The 6,214-nt window shown below is 42.1% G+C and overlaps 1 non-coding gene across 1 annotated transcript; it reads left to right on the forward strand.

The window, feature by feature from the left end:
- The first annotated feature begins 3,771 nt into the window (after positions 1–3,771).
- LOC141593353 (small nucleolar RNA R71) lies at positions 3,772–3,878 on the forward strand. Its single transcript, XR_012521442.1, has one exon. It is a non-coding gene; the product is annotated as a small nucleolar RNA R71 (small nucleolar RNA).
- The last annotated feature ends 2,336 nt before the right edge of the window (positions 3,879–6,214 follow it).

The raw sequence follows: 6,214 nt of genomic DNA on the forward strand, positions 1-6,214 counted from the left end.
AAAAGATCAAATGCTACCAAAAACGTAGTAACAATCCCAAAAACTAAAGTACTAGCTTGACAAGGGCAGGCTATATGTAGGGTGTAGTAACGGGACAAAAAAGGATATTTTTGGCAGTGTGGAGCTTATGGGTAAAATGAGAAAAGGAAACCTCTTCCACATGTGTCAACAAACCACAAACCGAATGCATACAGGTATTAAGCAGATTAAGTTCATATTTATGCACATTGATGTAACATGTCTCATAAGGAGTAACTACTCACATCCTAGATAAACTGGTCATAGATGTCACCAGTTATAGGCTCTAAATCTCAGAATATAATGTAGTTAGCCAAAAATCTAAGCCAAGTCTCAAGTCCAGCAAGAAATTTAACGAAAACTCGTAGATATGCATATGTGATTCTACTAATAACATGTTAATTAGCAAGGCTTAGGCAAAACAGATGCAAATGCAATGTCATCATGGAAATACTACCGTTCCGACTCAACTTATATGCTAAAATAAACGTGTATTTTTTGAAATTTGTGAAATTTTTTAAGTTTTTTGGATTTTCTGTATATATGGAGAAATTAAATAACAATGCAAACTGAAATGCAATAAACGTGAAACGGAAAATGCAATAAAACATATGAATGCAATGCAAAACCCTTCCCCAAACCAAATCATACAATGTCTCCATTGTGCAAAATCATGTAATGAAAATAGCAAAGGAAATTGGGATTTTGCAAAATAATAACTAAAATTGATATAAAGAAAGGACTCGAAAACTCACAAGACTTTAAGCGCAAAAGGAAACCTCCCCAAACCAGCGTGAGCTAGGAGGTTTCAGTAGCCAGCAGTGCTACCAATAAGTACCTGAAAAGACAAACAAAGTACCACGCATAAAATCGAGAAAGCAATAACGAAGCGGTAATTATGTGCATAATTGAGAAAAATAGAAGAAATAAATAATGACGGAAGATAAACTGGAGTAGAAAACTCCCTCAATTCCGTAAATCGACCAAACACAGCAGGGGAGAGGTCGTGAACAGGTACAGCAGCGACAGTGGTCGATCGACTACATATCTCAGTCGATCGACCAGGTGAACATGGACAGTATCTCCTGGAACCTGCAGACCAGTCGATCGACCAATGGTGCCAGTCGATCGACTGGAAATACTGCTGTAACTTCTTATTTCTTCGTATTTGCTCAATAACTTGAGCTAATAAGGTCTAAAACCCTGCAAATGCACAATAATACGCGCCCAAAATTGCGCAAAACCCAAAGTAAAGTCTAAAGTACGTAAAAGTCCTAGGCAATAAAAATAAATACGAAGTCTCGCGCACACAAAATACGGTAAATAGTCTTAAAAGGCAATAAAGTAAATGTTTGATAAAGCATTTGATCAACTAATAGTTGATCAAGAATGACCATGGTATGGCCCACTTCGTCGGCTTCTGGCTACTAGAGGTAGCCTCAACGGTGCTCATCTTCTTAGTTGCACCGTTCTCAACTTCAGCATCCGTAAGACTCAACGGATCAACAGCTTCGTCATCTCCCCAATCAATGACCTCTTCAGATTCGTCGGAATCCAGGTCGGATTGTCTCACTTTGGCTGGCTCATCTTCAAGCTCCTCATCAGTCCCATAGCTTAGGCATCCAAGACCGCCTCTCGAAACAATTTGCTCCTTCACAGCTGGAGCAACCTGCAGCTCTTCCTTCCCCAAACCAGCTCCTGCAATGACTAAAGCAACAGAATTTTCCTCCTTCTTGCTCCCATGCTGGGGCGGAGGTGTTAACACAGGAGTAGTAATAGAGACAGGTAATTCAGGAAGCACGAAGTACAATTTCTTTTTAGAAACCGTATTGCATGTGACAGGCCACATGGGGTCTTTCTTCTTAGCAGGTTGGGCAAAAACAATGGAGTGCTTCCCCACTTTGAAGGTCAAAGTACCCGAACCAACATCAATAACTGCACCAGCAGTGTGCAGAAATGGCCTACCTAGAATTATAGGTATGTGGGCATCCTCAGGCATATCTAGGACTATAAAGTCTACAGGGAAGAAAAACTTCCCTATTTACACAGGGATGTCTTCTATGACTCCTATAGGCTCGACCGCAGAGCGATCAACCATCTGAACGGTCATGTCTGTGACTGCAAACCTAGTCAATTTTAGCTTCCTAGCGAGACTCAAGGGCATGACGCTAATACTAGCTCCTAAGTCACATAAGGCTTTCTCAATAAGAAAGGTACCAATGCTACATGGAACGGAGAAGCTACCTGGGTCTTCTAATTTGTGAGGTGCAGTGTGGGACAAATACGAGCATGACTCTTTAGTTAATTCAACAGTATGCACAGTTTCAAGTGACTTTTTCTTACTCAAGAGTTGTTTCATGAATTTAGTGTAAGCAGGCACTTGATTGACTAACTCAAGGAAAGGCACTTGTACATTCAAGCTACGAATAACTTTTTCAAATTTATTGAAAGATACCTGTTCCTTCGTCGGCACTAGTCTCTCCGGGTATGGGGCTGTAAGAAGTAACTTGGCCCTCTCCTCTAAATCACGCATGCCGGCATCCATGGACTTAGGCTGGAAGTCCACCACCTTCTCTTTGTTGAAGCTTGAAACCTCTTCAGACCGTCTCAAATGTGAGCCATTGATCGACATTGGGTCGTACTTCGGAACCGGGACTGACCCATCAGTACTCGGGTCTTGCCCCAATATTTTTGGGACTGTCGTACCCCGAAACAAGTGATCTCTCAGGTTGTCGGGCATTGGAGGACGAAATTCCTCAATATCAGCAGCGGCCTCAGTCGATCGACCACCTTCCTCAGTCGATCGACTGAGGTGAACAGTTCCAGAAGCTCCTGTAACCCGTGCTTTAGTCGATCGACCGGGTATATCAGTCGATCGACTGATATACCTGGTAGACGCCTTTTTCTTGCTATCTTTCGTTACAGCTTTGGTTCGACTTGGTTCCGCCTTATCTTTTGCAGGGGCATCCTCAATCATAGCAGGCCCCTCTAGTGCGGTCCCGCTCCTCAAAGTAATGGCATTTAAGGTCTCTTTCTGGTTCGTTTGAGTCGGTAAGTGTCCTGGAGCTCGAGTGGTACTCTTGCTGGCCAATTGAGCAATTTGGCTCTCTAGTGGCTTCATCCCGGCCTCTCTAGCTTGGGATTCCTTCAGCAACAAGTTCTTCAACTCGGTAAAATCAGAATTTTGGGATTGTTGCTGCTGTTGAGGAACATACGGAGGTTTTTGGTATGGTTGTTTATGTGGGGGCACATAGGGCTGTTGCTGCTGCTGCTGTGGTGGTTGAGTCGGATTCAGGACATTCTGACTACTCCACCTCAGGTTGGGATGAACATTAGGCTCATAGTAGGTGTTTGTCTGCCTATAATGTTGAAAGGCAGCACAAGATTCGAAGGGACTAGGACAGTTCTCTGACACGTGTCTCTTAGCTCCACACCTTCTGCAGACGAAATGACCGTCTGAAACAGCATTAACATGGTACATCCCTCCTTTTGAAGCTCCTCCCAACTCATATTTGTCAAACCTTGCAGTGAGAGCTTCTAGTGCAGCTACAGAAGAAGATTCGGCAGCTCTCCTCTAGTTTCCTCTCGAATTCCCATATTCAGCCTTATGAGTGGCCAAATCATCAATGATCTTCCACCCCTTTGTCTCTCCCATGTTCTCAGCAAATCGGCCATTGGCTGCAAAGATCCAAAATAGCCCCTTGATCGTCATACAGCCCATTATAGAACTGATTGCAGAGACTCCATTTTTCGAACCCATGGTGCGGTATGGTTCGCACCAGCTTCTTGAACCGGACCCATGCTTCATGAAATTTCTCATCAGGTCCTTGTTTAAAGCTCGTGATCTGAGCTCTAATGGCATTCGTCTTCGATGCAGAAAAGTAATTCTTGTAGAATGCCAAGGCCAAAGAATTTCAGTCGGTGATCCCATGAGCATCTCGATCCAGATCTCTGTACCACTCCATTGCAGCATCGCGGAGTGAGAATATAAACAAAGTCTCCTTTATCTGGTTAGGTCACACCGGCCGGCGGGGGTATAGAGCAGCAATAATCGATAAAAATCTCCAAATGCTTTGCTGCATCTTCGTTTGCAGCTCCCCCGAACTGGTTTCTCTCAACCAAGTTGATATAGGAAGGCTTCGGTTCGAATTTTCTCGCATCCCCAGGTAGTTCGAATCCTTTGTAGAGATTCGCAGCTGTCGGCTCTGAATGACTTGCTATAGTTGCTTCTTCAGCCATGACTGGAATTTCTGGAGAAGTGACTGTCTCAGCTGAAGAAATAGAAGCAGGAGATGTAGGTGGATCTTCCTCGAACAGCTCGTTCTAGTAAAAGCTTGACAGAGTACTCAGCTCTTCCTCTGTCGGTAATACCCTTTGTGATCGTCTCAACTCACGCAAGGATTTCTCAATCTCAGGATCAAACGGTAATAGTTCACCACCCTGTGACCTGCGCATAAGAGGAAACTACAAAAAGAATATAAGAAAAGTTTAAGGAACGGATGTCCCTTAAACTCAGAAAGACTAAATAGAAACAACTAAAAATTAGAACAATTGCCTCCCAAGAACAACGGCGCCAAAATTTGATACCCGTCGTGAGGTGTCAAAAATAAATTTATAATCTCCAACTACAACTATAGCTAGCGGCAGTCGGGTCGAACCACAGAGAGGCAGACGTAATTTCTAGTTGTTTAAATTCGGTCTAAGGTAACAATAAGGTGGGGGTTTGATTGGATTTGGTCTATAGCTAATAGCAATAAAAGAAATGTAAACTAATGAGATATATGAAATCAAATATAAAAAGAGGTACTAGGATGGTCGGTTCACATTAGTTTCGGCGGCAGCATACTAAACAGGTCTGAATCAAACACATGAGGCGGGAAATAAAGAGGTCCTCTCGGTCCACTCTTAACAAATAGCATCTTCCGACCTTGCTATAGGTCCCTAATATCACTAATACTAACTTTCGTCCTGAAAAGTGACTAATGGTCTAAACTTTACCTATCTTTCGATCTAAGCATAGTTTAGTCATTTTAATTGGTGATCTAACAACTGTCCCTATCTCTCGATCTAATGGGTCAGTCATATATTAAGCATTCAACTAGTCGTGTGCACTCGATTCGTCAAATACAACATTTAAATCAATTAAAACGAAGGTAAACCTCACGCGGTCAGTCGATCGACCAGGTATGGCAGTCGATCGACTGACATGCGAATCAGGCCGTGTTCATTATATTGCCGCATACACTATGATTCCCCTACATCCTAGCACGAGTAAATTAGCTACTCATACTGAAATTAAAGGCAACAATAATATTTAGGATTAAAACTACGGAATTCATGCTTAAAACGATAAAATAAACAATTAACAAAAGATGGCAATTTGGCTTGGGAACTGATCTAGCAATTCGACAACTACGAACGAAAGTAAAATAACAGAATAAGACCAGAGAGTACCGTGTGAATTGCGAAGGAAAAGAACAAAGCCGAATGACAAAGCGAATTGTATTCAATACCGAAAGTAATCTCAAACCCTAATTATTTCTAAAGAATTGTGTGTAAAACTTAATGTAAAACTTGATGATCGTTTCTGTGGGAACTAGGTTACGTTATATAGAAAGTATACGTAACATAATTCCTAAACCTAATAACTCATGGGCTTGATAAATCTCGATCTTTTAATTCTCGTCTGGAATAGCGTCTTGGTCGATCGACTAAGGGTAATGGTCGATCGACTGAGTAGCAGTGCACAGTGGCTTCTGGAACCCGATGGTTGGTCGATCGACTGAAGGTAGTGGTCGATCGACTGCTTTAGCTGCTACTTGACTTCTATAATCTCGTGGATTTGTCTTTTGGGCCTTTAATTGCGCACCAAGCTCGTTCCTTAAGTGAATTCTTCACGTCAAATGCAATGCAGGATACTCCGGGACGGATTTAGCTCAATTTCCGCTGGATTCTTCACATTTCTGCAATAATGTACAAAAATACGAAAGTAGACGGAAATAGGGAAAATGGTAGCTTAAACTACATGAATGAGCTCTGAAATGCGTGGAAAATAGGATGTAAAACATCATATAAAAGACACGCATCAACCACTTTGGTAAGAAAATCTTGTGAAGAAAATCTTAGTAAACCAAGGGCATCCTTGTTTGAAGAAACAAGGAGAAATATTAAATTGAGTGGCAGTTCTAGCAAGAGT

The sequence above is a fragment of the Silene latifolia genome, chromosome 7, assembly GCF_048544455.1.
Source record: "Silene latifolia isolate original U9 population chromosome 7, ASM4854445v1, whole genome shotgun sequence".
Classification (NCBI taxonomy): domain Eukaryota; kingdom Viridiplantae; phylum Streptophyta; class Magnoliopsida; order Caryophyllales; family Caryophyllaceae; genus Silene; species Silene latifolia.